Source organism: Xenopus laevis, chromosome 6S (genome assembly GCF_017654675.1).
Source record: "Xenopus laevis strain J_2021 chromosome 6S, Xenopus_laevis_v10.1, whole genome shotgun sequence".
Taxonomy (NCBI): Eukaryota; Metazoa; Chordata; class Amphibia; order Anura; family Pipidae; genus Xenopus; species Xenopus laevis.
In genome coordinates, this window is record NC_054382.1 from 17,791,256 (window position 1) to 17,808,644 (window position 17,389).

Here is a 17,389-nt window from a genome sequence, read left to right on the forward strand (position 1 = left end):
ATTAGTTCGCGGGCGAACAGTCCGCGACATCCCTATAATTCAGTAAGCAGGACCCGCACTCGTTCAAATTCAGTGAAATAAAAGTTTTGAGCTGTATTTAAATCTTCACTTGTGCACTAGTCATTTATCCTTGAAAAAGGTCCCAGTGAGGACCGAAACGTTGGAAAATGAACCTGTGAATAAAGACACTTTTATTTCACTGAATTTGAACGAGTGCGGGTCCTGCTTACTGAATTGTATTACACTTTGACCAACGCACCAACATCGATTGAAACAGATCCGGAAGGAGTGCGTCCACTGAACCGACAGTGTGTATATATATATATATATATATATATATATATATATATATATATATATATATATATATATATATATATATATATATATATATATATATATATATATATATATATATATATATATATATATATATATATATATATATATATATATATAGATATGAGTAGCAGTATATATAAGAAAGGCAGCACGGCGGAACAGTAGGTAGCACTGTGTCTTGCAGCTGTGAGTCCCAGGTTCAATTCCAACCTGGGCCCTTTCTGTAAGGAGTTTGTATGTTCTCCCTGTGTCTGTGTGGGTTTCCTCCGAGTACTTTGGTTTCCTCCCACAGTCCAAAAAGATACAATAGATAGGTAGGGCGTCCCCCCAGCACCCACAGGTGAATGTAATAGGTGCTGGGCAACTCCTAAGCAGCTAGGCTTAGGGGTGTGGAGACCATTTATAAGATAGAATAGGTTAGCTAGAGGGAAGAATTAGTTCCTGTGGAGGGGGTTCCCTTTTGTCACTTTCAAACGTAAAATAACCTGCATTGAGGCCAATGGGAAAAAGATAAAATGCAAATTTGGATGCAAATTGCCCTGTTATTTTGCATGGATAGAGCTTTCCCTCAGGAATTTTTTTCTATTGAGTGGAATAAAATTATAGCCGGGGGGAGGGGAATATATAACATGAAGCAGCACAGAAACCAGTGCAATTAGAATCAGAATTTAATAATAAGCCCTGTGGCATCAGTTTAACACAGGCCAACCTAATTTCCTGCTTGATAATTTGCTACGACCCCTTTGTATTTCATCACATAATTGTCTCCTTTTATAATATGAAAACGTTTTTGTTGTTAATGTAGTTTATAAGTAGAATGCATCTGTTTATATTGCATCAAGTATAGGTGGTGTGCGGGCGACAAAATACAAAACATGGAGTTTCATGAGCGTAGCACAGCAGTCTGAAGTAAATCATTGATGGTACATATGGTTTCCCACTGGCGGTTAACAGTATTGCCATTATCTGGAAACCTGTTATCCAGAAAACTCTGAAGCACAAGAAGGCCTTTTCCTATAGACTCCATTTCTCCCAAACCTGTACCAGAGAGCTCAGCCTATGAACTAGTGCTCCTTCCACATACATGTCCATCTCATTTACTCCTAACACTGCAGGCCCTTTAGTTACCCATCAACCTGCACAAAAACCTGCACTCTGCATGGCCCAGGCTTCCTGCATTGCCTTACTTTTTGTACTAATGTTGACATGAGCATATCCAGTGTTGGACTTGCCAGGAAAATTCCCTGGTGTCAGTGGGCCTCTTGCATGTGACCATTTGGCCTATTTCATGGTCATTCCATATTTTAAAAAAAAAAAACTTGTGTCCCTTCCTGCTTCCTCTCTCCATTCACAACTCCGCCTGCCACTGCTCCTCCCTACAACCCAACCATTCCTTCCTCCCTTCATACCCCACCTATACATCTAAACCCGTTCTCAAACAGCACCTGACCCCCTACTCAGCCAGGTCCATCCAGCGCACATCAAATGCCGCCCAACCAGTTCCAGCAGGTCCCATCAGCGTCTCCGTCACAAACAACACTCATCTAACCAGCAGCATTTCTCTCTGTGGGCATTTCTACTAAAACTTCCGGGTGTCAGTGGGGGTAGCAAGTGCCTGTTTGAGAAGTCCATGTCACAGCTGCTCCCCTTTCTATTTGCGGTCTTGGGGCCATGAAATGTCTCACAATAATCCTAATGCCTCCCTATAATAATTAAGCAGTGGTAGTTGCTGGGAGTTGTAATTCCCAATCGGCTGATGGTCTCTTAGTACTATGCTGCAATTTTTACATGAAACATGGCTGCTGCCTTTCATAACCTGCCTGTGTACTGGATATTAAAGGAGAACTAAACCCCCCTTTAGCCAAAAGTCCGCACTGCCAACCCCCCTCCGCTGGGCCCCTCCCTGCCTCCCCCTTTGAATTGTGTCCCCTCTAGAAGTACTGACCGCACATGCAGAGTCAGAGCAGCTCATGGCCGCCATCTTCCGGCGCTTCGGTATTCTTTGGGACCCTTCAGCAATTTCTGTTACTTTCGGCACATGCTCATACCTCCCAACAGGAAATAAGAAGAGGGACAAAAAAAAGATGGTGCGTGCAGCGAGGAGGAATTTTTCTGACCACGCCAATTTTTGAGGCCACACCTCCTAATTACCATGTCCATTTTACAATATTTTGCAGGTTATGAAAGTTTGAACATATTTCTGTGGTTTTATTTCAGTTATTACAGTTTTGTTAATGAAGGTGAATTGCCCTTTAAGCTGTGAGTCTAACTTTTCCCAAGGGACCTCCTTATTATTGATGCACGGCCTCCCGGATACCTGCAGGTCGGATGGGTTCGGGCCGACCTTGCACTCCTTTTCGCGGGTGCTCACCCTGCCCCTTTTGTGATGTCATAGGCGGGGCGGGTCATCGTGGGTCTATAAAAGGAAGTGCAGGCGGGCGGGTGGAGGGAGGTCAGGCTTCAAGCAGGTGCGGGTCTGGAAAAACCCGACCCGCCAGAAACGGAACTAGAGGGGGGCAGGCCCTGGCACAGGACGCGCAGCCAGGCCCCCCGCCCCCCTCCGTACACCCGGAACTGGCTGGAAATAAGCGGCGCGCGGACTGCCGTGGGGCCCTGAGGGGGTGCGGGCCCTGGAGTGCTCCCACAACCTTTACTTTATACTCTATAAAGGCCCTACTGTAGGAGGACAAAATTTGCTAGGGCTAACTCCCTTCTGTGTTCTTCAAGCCGCTCTCAGCCTTGTCCCAGTCACTTGACTGCGCCAGGCATTTGAAGGTTAATCCCTTTCAAATTGAATAGGGAGTGATATCACGCATTCTGTCCCTGTAATGGAAACCCTCGAAACCCCTCAAAATCTATCCCATACCTCCCAACATTTTGGAAGTAAAAAGTAGAAAAGCAAATTCTTTGACTACGCCACTTTTGGTGGCCACACCCCCTAATTACCATGTTCATTTAAAAAAAATTGGCAGGTTTATGAAAGTTTGAAAATATTTCTCCTTATCTAAACTGTTTTGTGTCTCAAAATTGTTACAAAGTATCTTATTTACACCTGTTAGCTGTTCTCTGCTCTGTGCTAAAAGCCAATTAAATGAGAAACTTTGTTTCTTTTTCTGGCTGTTCATTGGAGAGAAAATAGGGACTTTCCAGTACAAATGAGGGACTGCAGGTTGAGCTGTCAAAAGAGGGACTGTCCCTCTGAAAAAGGGACAGTTGGGAGGTATGTTATCCATTTGTCTAAGAAGGCTCACAAGCATAGTTACTGTTTTGACTAAAAAGAGAGACAAGTGCACTAATAAAAGTGTACACTAGAGGTCTCTTTTGTTATTTAGAATTTAGCCACAAAACTAAGCTTTATGATTTGCTTGCAGCAGAACTGAAAGCAAATATGATGTTGTAAGTTGTGTTTTAACCCAAAGGGAAGTTTCTGGGGGTGTTAATACCAATGTGGCCATGATTGGCTCTCTAACAATAAAAATCTAGTAACAAAATCAGTCTGAATTCTGGTCGGCAGGGTCACTAGCCATAGCAACCAATTTTAATTTCACTTCAGAAAAAGAAAATGGAGAAAGGCAGATAAATAAAAAACTGCCTCAACATATAATGCTTGCAGTTTTTGCTTAGGGGTATGTGACCAAGTACATTGCATTCTTGGTGTTGCCATGGATACAAAATATAATTCCCAGTGCTAGTACGTTATATATACCGTAGTTGTTTGGTTGTTTGTTTATTAATTACTTAGAATAGATGCTGCAAAATGGGGATCCCAGACAAGACCACCTTTGGGGCACATAACTGATATGCTTGAATCATATTCCCAACACTTGGCAAGCCCCATAGCATGTTTATGCCCTTCTATACCAAATCACTGTGCTACCTACCTATATCATATCCCTGTTGAACTACAACCCCCAACAGTCTTCAACAAAAAATCTAGAGTTAAAGCATGCTGGAAGTTGTAGTGCAGAAACACCTGGTTAATACACTCCTGCTCCCTGTTTTCTGCTTGCATCTCAGACTCCCATTCTTGCTGTCTGCTTTTCTACCTGTATCTTAGAATCGGATTCCTTCTGCCTGCCTTTCTATCCTTTTCTTCCTAGAGTTTAGTTCTCTGTAGGTATGTAGGGACCCATACGGTTAATGTGCCCCTATGGCTTTAACTCCCTACACTTCCTGATCTTCCTAGTTGCTGGGCAGATTCCCATGTAGCTAGAGGTAATTTGCATAGTTATATTATTGGCCAGGAGGCGCTGTGACCACATCCTGTCACACTCTGGTATAGTGAGAGAGAAGGGGTGGATCTTCCTCTTTTGCTGCTGGAGGCTGATCCAGCTGGGTGTGCCCAGGGGAGACTGGGTACAGAAAGGCCCAAAAAGCCATGTGCCTAGAGGGACCGGGTCCTCTAGTGTCTAAGTCGGGGAGCAGGGACCCCGTGAATGAGGCTAGTGAGTGGCAGGGATATATCTGTAATAAACTCTCATACTCTAGGAGAGTGAGATAGAGAGTACAGATAGTAAGAGCAGCTTGGCTCCAACTAGGAGGGATAGCAAGGAGGTAGCTCTCCTCTCAGGCAAGACTGGCCTGTAGTATAGGGACACAGCCTAATAGGGATTAGGTCTAGTGATTTCCCTGATCCCCTGTGTGAGGATCCTGGTCAAGGTGCTGAGATCATGAGGGTGCCTCTATTCAGGTGGGACGCTATCACCTCAGGGAGTTGTCTCTGAAGGAAATTCCCCGGCATCTACCTCTGTAGCTCTGTGTGAGCAGGTGTGCCTGTATATACTGCCAATGCCTCTATAATGATGTAAGTAAACCCGTGGATCATTTGTCTCAGACAAATAAAGTTATTCTGTTATACTGCAAGAACCTCCAGGTGCCCATTATTCTTATTGTTGTTGCACAGTAGCCTGAGAGTTATAGTTGCACTACACCATTCCTGAAATCTTCCATTCAGCGACGGCCCTAGCCTGTGGTGTTTGAGTCACATGTAACCCATGCTCTAAGCACTAGCTGGACATTAACCCCTTTTTGGTCTGCTTAGCCAAGTTAGCGTTACAGGTATTTCTGCTGAAAGACAAGCCCCCCCGCCCCCAAAAAAGGAAACTGGAATGGAGAACGTCAGTATCTGCTGGTCACTCCAGCCTTATCAAAAGGGAGTCATTTTAGAAAGTGTTTTGTCATTAGTTCTCCATGGTTTTTCATGGGTTTTCTTCTTGGCCCTAGCTCTTGATAGCTGGAGGCTCTGCACAAACCAACTCTTTAAAAAGGCACACACTTTTTCATTATCCTGCTAATTCTTGCACATCTATATAAATGATTAAAATGGGATAAGTCAGTAGTTGTGCACACAACAAGGAGCAAAATATATGGAGTAAATAAATGGCCTGGATTTCTAAAGTGCAAAATAGTGTACGATTTGTGCCTGTTTATTCATTCAAGGGTAAATTATTTGTTTGGAGAATGAAATGTGTTAGCAGCAGCAGACTGTTATTGTATAAATTAGATATTTGTTCTCTCCCCCATCTGGAAAGAACTAGTGAATCTATCCAGATCAGCAGCCCAGAGAAGCATATCATTTCATTTGTGCCATGCTAGTCTTGTGTTCTTCTGGAAAGCCTGTGAGGATACAACTGTCAGTCAGGGTATCCGCAATAATTTTGTGTTCATTTTCAAAAAGCTAATCTAACAGGGTCTAACAGTCAGAACCTTCAGTGCTTCTCATGCAATGGAGCAGGGTCAGGCGCAGCATTCAAGTCTTTCGTTTGGCGAAAACTCGATTATGGCTTGCATAAAAGCATTATTGTGTATAGAGACCTTTTAAACAGATGGGTTTCTGTCTGCTCCACAAAAAAATAATCGGAAGAATGTATTGTTACTTATATCCAGCACTGGATTTGAGCTGGAGTCAGAATGCTAAGGGCAAGTTTTAGGAAGAACATTCCTGCCAGTTTGAGAGAATTGTAACCCAACCCCCCTCAACCAGTGACCACTAACCTGAACGACAAGACTAGAGTACAGTCTACTGTTACATCATATTTCTTTCTAACTCAGTTAAATAAGCTAGAATGAAAGTAAATATAATGCTTAGCAATTTTCCGATATATACCCATTAAATAATTTTCACTGGTTTTAAAGTTATTTGCAAATGTAATTGAAATCAACGTTTGTTTATATCTTCCTGTTCTCTGGGTCTGATTCTTAAAACAATGTCAGTTCTCCTCCAGTCAAGATAGGTTGGCTATATTGTTTCAATAGTTAGAACCTCCAGGGCAACAGTGCAAATGGACAGATAATGCTCTCTGTTACGATTGGTATCCCAAACCCAGAACAAACCCCAAGGTCCCTGTATCAGCTCAGTCTTCTGCCTTTAACGACCACCTTTCACTTCGGGAGGAGCCCTCCACTACTCGGGTGCCACCAGGTCTTAATATGAGAGGACCAGGGGAAGAGTTCTGGGCAGCAGCGCCGATTCGGACCTAAGCGCCGCCTGAGGCGGCTCCTGCAATGCCGCCCCCCCTCGCCGACTTACTTGTCGGGAGGGGAGGCAGGAACACTAATGCGGAGAGCGCAATTGCGCTCTCTCGCATTAGTAAAACCGAATTTCCGGTTTAAAAACCGGAAATTCGGCTCTTAAAGGTGCAGGGGCGGCTTTTTGCCGCCCCTGGAAACCGCTTCGGCGTTGCCGCCTGAGGCGAGCGTCTCAGCTCACCTCATTGGCGGCGCGCCCCTGCTGGGCAGGCTAGGGAAACGCACAATATACAGGAATGGAGAACAAGGAACGTAGTCGGAATCACAGGCCAGATCAACACCAAACGGGCAGAGCGGTACAGAATCAGGAGGCAAGAGAGTAGTCGGGAAACAGGCCGGGTCGATAACAATATGCAGCGTCATAACGAAATCCGGAAGTATGATCAATACAGGCAGGGGTGATGCTGGCCCCTCCGCCGCCTGAGGCAGCTAGATGTTGCTGCCTCCCCCCCCCCCCGGTGCGCTCACCTTTTTGGTCGGGGGGAAATTTGGCTCTTAAAGTACCTGGTACCTAGTGGGGCTTTGCCGCCTGAGGCCGTTTGAGGCCCCTGAGTGCCCCCTGAATACAGGCAAAGGTCAGGACAGGCAGCAAAAACAGGACTTGTTTAGTCAGGGTCAAACAACTTTAAACACACAGAATATCACCCAGGAATTACGAATAGACCTTTACGTTGGGCAACTTGAAATTGGCGTCTGTGCCTTTAAATATTCAAATCTCGCGCAAAAACGCAATGATGTCACTCGCGCCACCAGAATCGAGCGGTGCAGCTATTTTCTTAGTGTGGCGAAGAAAGAAGACGCTATGGGTGTCCCCATCGCACACCCGCTAGACCACCAGGATGAGTTCTTACACTTTCAATAACATTTATATTTACAAATACATTTAAAATTAGAGAAAATGTGTAATGAAATTATAAGTTATTAATTATATATAAATTATAAGACCAGTGGTATTAAATGATGTGTGGGACCCCCTAGGCTACATCCACAGGCCCCCTTCTAGGCTACTGCTGGGTCTGGATATGTGCAGATTAGATACGTGTTATCAGGAGCTATATGGCCCCTGATTACACTGGGCTATAGCCTAGGAGAGCCTGTGCATTAACCCACCAAAAGTGTCCCAAACCAAAATCCAAAGATAGTCTAAACTCTAATAAAATCTTATGCATCTGTCCTTTAAGGGGCTCCCTTTGTACATCACATTATCTATACATATGGATATATTGAACAAAGGACAAAGGAGACCTCTACATCTCCCTATTCTCCTTTTATACATTTTTAGCCACCACTTTCTTTCGTCATAAGGTATAATACGTTTCTTAATTTGCCCTTTAAGCATGGCTTTTATGGGGAAGCATGTCCAATGTCCAAGGGATACCAAACAAGCCTGTTTTGGCTTCCTGGTTGGGGAGACAAATATGGCTGATCTTTCAAGCCTTGGTCATCAGTGCAAGATTCACTTTAGTGTAATAAGGCACAGTGACAAAGGTCATGTATTTTAAAGCAAACACCTGATTGCTTGGATGTGTCATTGGATAAAACAACATGCTTTGTGTGGTTTTCTTAATTTCTTGACAAAACAATCTATACCAAACCTGCATGTTAAACTGATAAGACAACTGATGTAATGAATAAACTGTCCCTCTAAGACTGGTTCTACCAGCTGGTAACATTTCCCTTGGAAAATTAGTTTAAACCCCATTGGGAAACATAACCGTCAGTCATCATTGAGTTTGGATATTCAGCCAGAACAGTATAATAGTAATTGACAGGTATGGTCCAGTGCCACGCAGAAGAGACAATGCTGCAAAATGATTTTTGCTGAGCAATAATTCCCAAGAGCACAGGAACCTTAAATACAATCTATACTTCATACGATTCACAGACATGACTTGTTATGTGATTATTTTTGGATGACAGACAGCAGCCTAATAGCGGTCTCTTTACAAATGCGTCCATGGTGGAATGTTGAGCCCCAGAAGAAGGAGATTAAACATATTTTCATAAGCTCTTTTCTTGCTTTTATACAAATTATGAATGACATTTAATCTTTCCTAAAAACAGAATAGCGGTGGAAATCGTTGAGCCCATGTCTGGTGTTGACAGGATTTCTGTGCCAAGAAGTAGAGGAACATTGCATCTGACATATGCTCAACCAGAAGCCTTCCAACCCCAGGAATGGAAATATATGGCTGGTTTCCACCACGCTCACAGCAAGTGACTTTTGATATATCCAGTATTAAGATCGTATAAGGCCTTATTTAATAGGGCAAAGCAAAGTACAAATCATCACGTTTTCTAACCATTATGCAGTGTTTCTTCCCAGAACTCCACTGTTATAACCGCGTACAACTTGCAAAACAGGCATAAATTAGCTTCCACTTTGGTAAAATGCAAGCACATTTTGTTGGTTGTGTCATCCAAATAAAAAGTAAGAAAGGACAATGGTCCATTTAATTAGAAGTCAAAATAACCTTGGTAGGATGACAACCTAGTGTATAAAGCCATAGAGGACATAAAGCCCAGGGCTAAATTTATTGCAAAGTTTCAAATTTATTTCTGAATTCTCAGATCTCTCTCTCTCTCTTTTGTTTCTATTCTTCTTTTTAGCACCAAACAGAAGTGTTTTTCACTTGGTGTCTCTATTTTTCCTTTGGTTTATTCTTTGGCAATGGAAAGATTTATTCTTTTTCTTCATTTCTTTGTATCCTGTCTCTCCTGCTCAGCCTTACAGGGTACACCTTACTTAGACTGTAAGCTCTATGGGGCAGGGATTTCTTTCTAATGAGTCTTTTATCACATTTATACTTATTTATTTATTTACTATTACTTAGTATAATGTGTGATTTTATTATATTGTAAAATTGTATAGTTCTCTTTGTACTTTAACAATTGATAAATAAAGTTATACATACCTGTGTGACACATAATTATGTAAACAACATTGAATGTGGCACAGGACAAGTTACCTGGAATTGGTCAAGATGTAAAGACTTCATACATCACTCACTGACTTAGTCCTCATCTTTGGACACTTTACATTTCAATAGTATCACTTTTAAGCACTGGAGACCAAAGTGCACAGCATATTCTAGATGGGACCATATCAGGGGAAGAATTACCATCCCCTTCTGTGATTCTATACTCAATCAGATACAGTTCAATCTGTTTCAATTAAGGGTGGTGGCAGAAGAAGAGAATTGTCACTCATCGGTGGGATCGCTGGGGGATTGCTTCGGGTGAAGCAAAATGAGGATACTTCAGGCGACTTTGGAAATGCGAATCGATCCCGATGGCGATTTGTATTTTAGCCGGCGGCAAAGCAGTACTGGGAGATTAGTCGCCCACAGAGGAGGAGATTTGCCGCTGGGTGACTAATCTTCCCATCTGCTACCACTAGGGTTGCCACTTTTTCTGGAAAAAAAATACCGGCCTTCCTATATATCTAACTTTTTTCCCTATTAATAACAACCATAATTTTTACCGGCCAGGCAGGTAAAATACCGGCCAGGTGGACACCCTAGCTACCACCCATATATAGTCCATAGTCTCCTGCAGCACTTTACAGAGCAAGGGGGATACAAACACAACACATGACAGGTTACACATACAAACAGAAACACTCAACATAATAGCTGTACATAATCATAATTCCATATTGTTAGGTTACAGTAGGGGGGGCCCTGTTCACAAGAATTTAGAATCTAGAATGGAGAAAAAAATTACACCTAAGGTAGGGGTGACCAGTGTGGTTGTCCTGTTGGTCAAGATAGTAGCGATAAATGTGTAGTGAAGAATGGAAAACCAGTAGTGTGTATGGATGAGAAGAATAAAGCTGGCCATAGATGTTGAGATTTTTAAAAGATCAGATCCTCATTGTGAGACCACGATTTTCTCGGAACGATCATACGATTGTACGAATTGACCATCAACTAAAAAGACCAATTTACCAGGATAACAAAGGGGAGCTGCCTGCTTGGACTGCAAACATAGATAGATTGCACTGGGACCGACAAAGATTTTTTGACCTGGCCGATCAATTTCCTGACAGATGTCGGCCGAAAAATCGTAAGATGTACGATCGTTCGAATCCCACTAACCGCACGATAATTTCGAAGGATTGGTCGGACTTCTCTAAAATTAGTCATTCGGCAAGAAGAATTGTCGCGTCTATGGGGAGCTTTAGGAGGTTAGGAAGGTCGTCAAGTTGCTGAGGGCTTAGGTTATAGGACTGAAAAGAAGGGTTTTGAATGATGGTTTGAAGGTCTGAATACTCTGGGAGTGTCTAATACAGTGATCCCCAACCAGTAGCTCGCAAGCAACATGTTGCTCTCCAACCCTTTGGATAATGCTCCCAGTGGCAACAAAGTAGGTGCTTATTTTTGAATTCCAGGCTTGGAGTCAACTTTTGGGTGCATAAAAAACAGGTGTACTGCCAAATAGAGCCTCCTGTAGGCTGCCAGTCTACATAGGGGATACCAAATAGCCAATCACAGCCCTTATTTGGCACCCCAGAAACTCTTTGCATGCCTGTGTTGTTTCCCAAATCTTTTTATTTTGAATGTGGCTCACTGGTAAAAAAAAGTTGTGGACCCCTTGTCTAATAGATCAGGGAGTTTGGAGTTCTATAGCTGCAGCACATGAGAAGTTCTGGATGTGGTAGTGTGAAGAAGTATGGAGAGAAGAGGAGGAGAGAGCATCTGCAGACCAAATCTGGGGTCATACTTGCTATTTCACATGGTGATGAATAGTGGTGCAATATTGTTAAATACTTTGTAAGTACAATAATTTTGAATTGAAGTCTGTATATGACAGGTAGCCAGAACATGGATTGGCAGAATGGGACAGCACTCTAAATTTTAAGTAGATGGCAACTATGGTAGCTTACAGTAGTCAGATTCCAAATCACAAGGATACCAAGGGAAAATCTGCACCAATAAAGACAGGGGAAACTTTCCCTTTCTGTGACACTTACAGGTATACAATGTGCTCTTTTAAAGCCAATTCTTTAGCATTGTCTTTTCTCCTGTATAAAATAATGATGCATCCTTTTGAAGTTGTGCCGTGACATTCACCAGACAATATCTTCTATATATTCAATTCCTTCATGTCAGAGAAATACTAGCTTGAACTTGTGCTTCTGTCAGTCTTGCCCTTTCACATTGGAATGGAAGGGATCCGATTAAAACACTATCAGAATTTTAAAGCAACCAACCTGTTTTTCAGGCTGTTTGTTATTTAGAAAAAGCCCAGGAATGGAAACTGGGAGTGGATATAGTTAACAAGTAATTACATGTGAAAACAAATTGCTATGAGAGAATGATCTCTAATAAAACTCGTGTTTTGGTAAACTTTCATTATGTTTAGGCCCTTGACCCTAAGGGGACCCACAAATAGTAATAATTAGATCTTTTACCAAAGAAGCAAATGTTAGTAGGAAAGGGACACTTAATACTATATGCAGATATTGGTGCTTATTATATGCTGTAGATAAACAATATTGAAAAAAATCTCCTATAAATGCCAGGCTGCTATTTTAACCAAAAACAAAATTGCTCCCTCTCATAATAAGTTGCTGTATTCTCTTTAATCAGTCATCTGACATTATTCGGGAATTTATGTAGTCTTTCTCAGATCTCTATTGAAAGAGAAAAAGCATTACCCAGCGGGGGCTGATAGATAAAGAGAGTGAGATGAGCAAGTTGTTAATATCCATCGTGAGCATTCACATTCTGTTCTATTACAGACAGATGTCATAGAATGGGAGTAAGGATGGTTAAGCCAATTGTATGGGCTTTATTTAAAAATGTTATTAAATTTTAAAGAACAGGGTAACTTGCAGGAAAAACATGACAGAATGTACCTAATTTAGCATGCCTTTTTTGCAGTACCCCTTAGATCTCTCCAGCAAAGTCTTCTATATTAAAGGGATTCTGTCATGAGAAAACATCTTTTTTTGACAAAATGCTGGAGTAAATAGAGCTCCTCCAGCAGAATCCTGCTTTTAAATTAATTTTTTAAAAGAGAAAACAGATTTTTTTTATATTCAATTTAAAATCTGACATGGGGCTAGACATTTTGTCAGTTTCCCAGGTGCTTTCAGCCATGTGGCTTGTGCTCTGATAAACCTCTGTCATTCTTTACTCCTGCACTGTAGTGTAGTTTAAGTGATATCACCCTTTTCCCCCTCCAGAATCCTATCAAAAGAACAATGGAAGATAAGCAGATAACAGCTCCCTGACACCTGCATTACTAAAGACGCTCCCATGCCCTCAATAGAAAAAATCCAAGACCATCTAACCCAAGTCGCGACTCCCTCAGTTAAAAACAATAAAAATAATAGCCTGTCTTAAAGTAATTCCATTGTGAAGTACTGACGTTTTCAGAAAGCACATGACCAGGCAAAATGACCCGAGATGGCTGCCTACACACCAATATTACATCTTAAAATAATACATTTATTGGTTCAGGAATAACATTTTAAATTCCAGACTAAATTATGTGCAATGTACACAGTATAGTTTAGTAATTAATATTTTGCCACAAAATCATGAAAAAATCCTTTTACGCATCTAGGCATCCTTTTATTGTTCTGCGAACGATCGTATCGCTAAACGGTTGTCTGACGATTATTTTACCATACGATATGCCATCCATGGAGAACAATTATACAAACAGATATAACCGTATCGTTTTCTCCGTGTATGGACGAAAGCTGTTCAACAAATGAGGAGTGGTGTTAGCATTGTGTCACTGTCTGTAGTATATAGTCAGTTTCTCCTTCCCTGCTCCATGCAGACATATGGATGTATGCTATGGCATAATAAACTTCTTTCACATAGGAGGTGATAGGGTGATATTCCTGCAGTCAGCACCAATTTATTTCTTTACATAGTTCATATGGTTACAAATGAAGTTTTCAGCAAAGAACGTTCGGGTCCTTCCGTATATGTTCGTTGTTCCGTATATGTTCGTTGGCTTGTGCTACAATACTGACATGCACAAAGAGGGATTTTATCCCTGAACGAATAAAATGTTTAAACTCATCCAATCAATTTTGTAAATGATAATGTTGAGACGATCGTTCGTACATCGACAACCAGCCGATAGGGATAGATTATCGATATTATCGGAACGTTCTGGAATCGGTCGTTTGGAAGTAATAAATCTGCCCGTGTATGGCCACCTTTATGGTACCACAATGATTTGTCAGGACTCCAGGACCCTTTGCATAGTGCCTGCAAAGTACTTCATTCTTTAGCACTGTGTACATCATCAGCAATGACAAAGGGAGTCAAGGGCTTCCAACAAAAGATGGAGGGCAATATAGCCATGTTACTTTTACATAATGCATAAAAAAGAGAAAGTAAAATATACTGCTTGTATAAGGCTTATTTAATTGGAAAGTGTATTTTAACAGCAAATGAAGAATAACAGGTCGGCATACCATGTGTGGGGGGCCATCTGATGAGCTTCCACAATCGATTCTGGAGATGTTGGATAGACGGAGCTCTTTCTTTAATTAAATTGACGTATGAAACAAGAGGGGCACCAGACAAATTTGACAAAGTGTGGGGGGCCTGGTGCGACCCAGACTCCCTGGAACACACATGACCTATACCTCTTTGCTTTATAGCTTTATTTCCCTATAGGCACCAATAACTGGTTTTAACGAAAACGGCTATTGACATGACGCTGTATCTGCACCAACATAATTTGCAGCTATTATAACCAATCACAACTGAAATATGTATATTATTTTTGTTTGGGATTGTTTGTTTTGTGTTGTTAAAACAATAAAAAAAGATCCAGTAGGATCATGGCGCATCTGTGAGTCTATGCAGTTCTGCGATCTCACCGCCCGTATTGGATCCATTCTGATCCAATCGTTGGGCCCTAGGGCCCACGATCGGATCAGCCCAATATCGCCCAGTTCATCAGCAATGACAAAGGGAGTCGAGGGCTGCCTGCAAAAGATGGGGGCAACATGGTCATGTTGCTTATACATAATACATAATAGAGAGAACTTAAAATATCTTGCTTGTATACTGCTTATTTAATTGTAACCGTATTTTAACAGCAAATGAAGAATTACAGGTCGGCATACCATGTTACTGTTTCTGTCTTGCTCTTCAACCACTATCTTGCCCTGTTATACGTTCATTAACGAACACTGGCCGTACCCACCATTTAAAGTACTGGTTTAGCAGAATGAATGTCAATGACATAATCTGAATCATAATAACATAGCATGTATATTTCAGCTTTGCCATTTATCTTGCAATGTACATAACAGAATTAATTTAATTCACATCCTAGGCCATGTAACCATTACCTAAATTCTATTGTACTAATCTCATTTCCCCGTAGATAAAGAATCAAGCTGTTCCACAGACAAACCACAAAGGATAATCTAATCATGTATCATGGAACGTTTAGATGCATGCTACCTCATTATTCTGTTTCTTTACTATTGGTGTTGACTTTCCTTTGAATAGCCAGGAAAAAAAATGTGTTTATTGCACAAAAAAACAGCATAAGACCAAGATCTCACAGGAAAACAAAGATTCAAGCTACACTTTAGCATAGTTTGGTGGCATATGGGCATCTTAGGGTAATAAGGTGTACACAGATGCCATGTTTTCTATACTGAACTTATTGCACCAGCCTAAAGTTTCAGCTTGTCAATAGCAGCAATGATCCAGGACTTCAGACTTGTCACAGGGGGTCACCATCTTGGAAAGTGTCTGTGACACTCACATGCTCAGTGGGCTCTGAGCAGCTGTTGAGAAGCTAAATTTAGGGATTGTCGCAAATTATCCAGCAGAAAATGAGGTTGGCCTTTAGCTGATGCTACAGGGCTGATTATTAAATTCTGATGTTAGTTGGACTGATTTCTGTGCTGCCATGTAGTAATTATCTGTATTAATTACTAATCAGCCTTATACAGTATTGTGACATTTATATTCTATGTGTACTGTATGTATTGTGTTGGTCCCTAAACTCAATCAGGGCCAGATTTTGCGACACCCCAAGGCCACATGGTCCCAGCTTAGGGTTGCCACCTGGCCGGTAAAAATGATGCTTGATGCCAATGTTATTAATAGTAAAAAACGGCAAGAACGTAGGAAGGCCAGTATTTTTTTCCAGAAAAGGTGGAAACCCTATCCCAGCGGGCTCAGCGTACTCAGCTTTGAGTCCCCAGTGCTCCTTAGGGATGTGGCTGCTCCTTAGGGATGTGTCATTAGGGCAGGCGATTCTTCATTCAAGCATATGGAATGCAGACGGAAGTCAGTTCGGGGAGATTGTCGCCATGCAGAAGAGGCGATTAGTCTCCAGGCGGCTAAATCTCCCAGAATCTTACATTTAGGGTTGCCACCTTTTAAAATAATCTATACCGGCAGGTGAAGGGGGGTGGTGTTAAAAAGGCGGGGCAGTGATGATAAAGGGGGCGGGACCATAATGCGCTATTGGCTGGCCAGGTCGTGACATCAAAGGGGGCGGAGCCATACACACAAATTTGGCAAGAAGCCCAGGAAAAAGGTAAGTTTGGAGCAGGCTGGGGGCAGGCCACGGGCTTTTTTTAGGTGTATTACAAATTTACCGGCAGCTACATTGCCGGTAAATTTGTAATACCGGCCCCGGCCTTGGCTGGTGTTTTACCGACTAGGCCGGTAAAATACCGGCCGGGTGGCAACACTACTTACATTTTTGCCTAACTAACTATATCAGAAACTTTATTTATTTTGCACAGCCGATCTATTTACCCAGTTTTTATTTTTACACTGAACTGTTCCTTTAAGCGGGGAAGGCGTGGCACCGGGTGAGATGAAACCCAACCTGCTTCCTACACACCTAAACCTGCCGTCCTCGCTAGCTGATTCTGTAACCTGAGAACACTGGCAAGGGCGCTGTGACGTATACATGTGGGTGTGTCCTGCCAGAGTAAAGGAGTAGCGCAGTACAGAGGGTGCGGCCTGGAGTAAAGGGCGTGTTGTTGTTGGCGGTGACACGCAGGTGGGCGGTACTTCGCAGTAGAGGGAGTGACGTAGCGCGTGTGTTATCTGCAGCTTGTGATTGTGTTTTGGTGCGGGCTCCCAGCTGGGGGTTGGCGGCGCTCGGTGGAATCTGGATTCCCGGTGAGTTGATGAGGTTGCGGCTTATAAAGGGGAGGGGGTGAAAGTGGCATATTCTCAGTGTATCGAGGTGTGAGGGATCGATTACCTTATTTCAACCCTGTGTCTGTTTCACATTCATTAATCAGACTGGCTCATACATTCATACTCCATACATACAGTAATGGCTCAGTGTGCAGAATAGATTGATATCACCGCTGCCAGCCCTGATATATGGACTGCTTGTCACCTGACCTATCCGGATAAGGGGTCATGCCATTATTTGGAACAGAAAGCCATTCCAGTATTTATGGATACTATCGAAATACATCCCATGCCTATAGGAACATTGGCTTTCAGTTATACAACAGGGCTGGTACAGTAGAGATCATTGTAATAATAAT

The 17,389-nt window shown here is 42.2% G+C and overlaps 1 protein-coding gene across 3 annotated transcripts in view; it reads left to right on the forward strand.

The window, feature by feature from the left end:
* Positions 1 to 16,832: 16,832 nt before the first annotated feature.
* Positions 16,833 to 17,389, forward strand: part of LOC108719851 (MAGUK p55 subfamily member 7) — a 216,991-nt gene continuing 216,434 nt past the window's right edge. For 2 of the 3 annotated variants that reach the window (XM_041567396.1, XM_041567397.1), the window contains exon 1: positions 16,833 to 17,009. The gene's annotated coding sequence lies outside the window, so the exon portion shown is untranslated. The remainder of the gene's footprint in view (positions 17,010 to 17,389) is intronic. The other variant, XM_018269077.2, reaches the window with a different exon arrangement.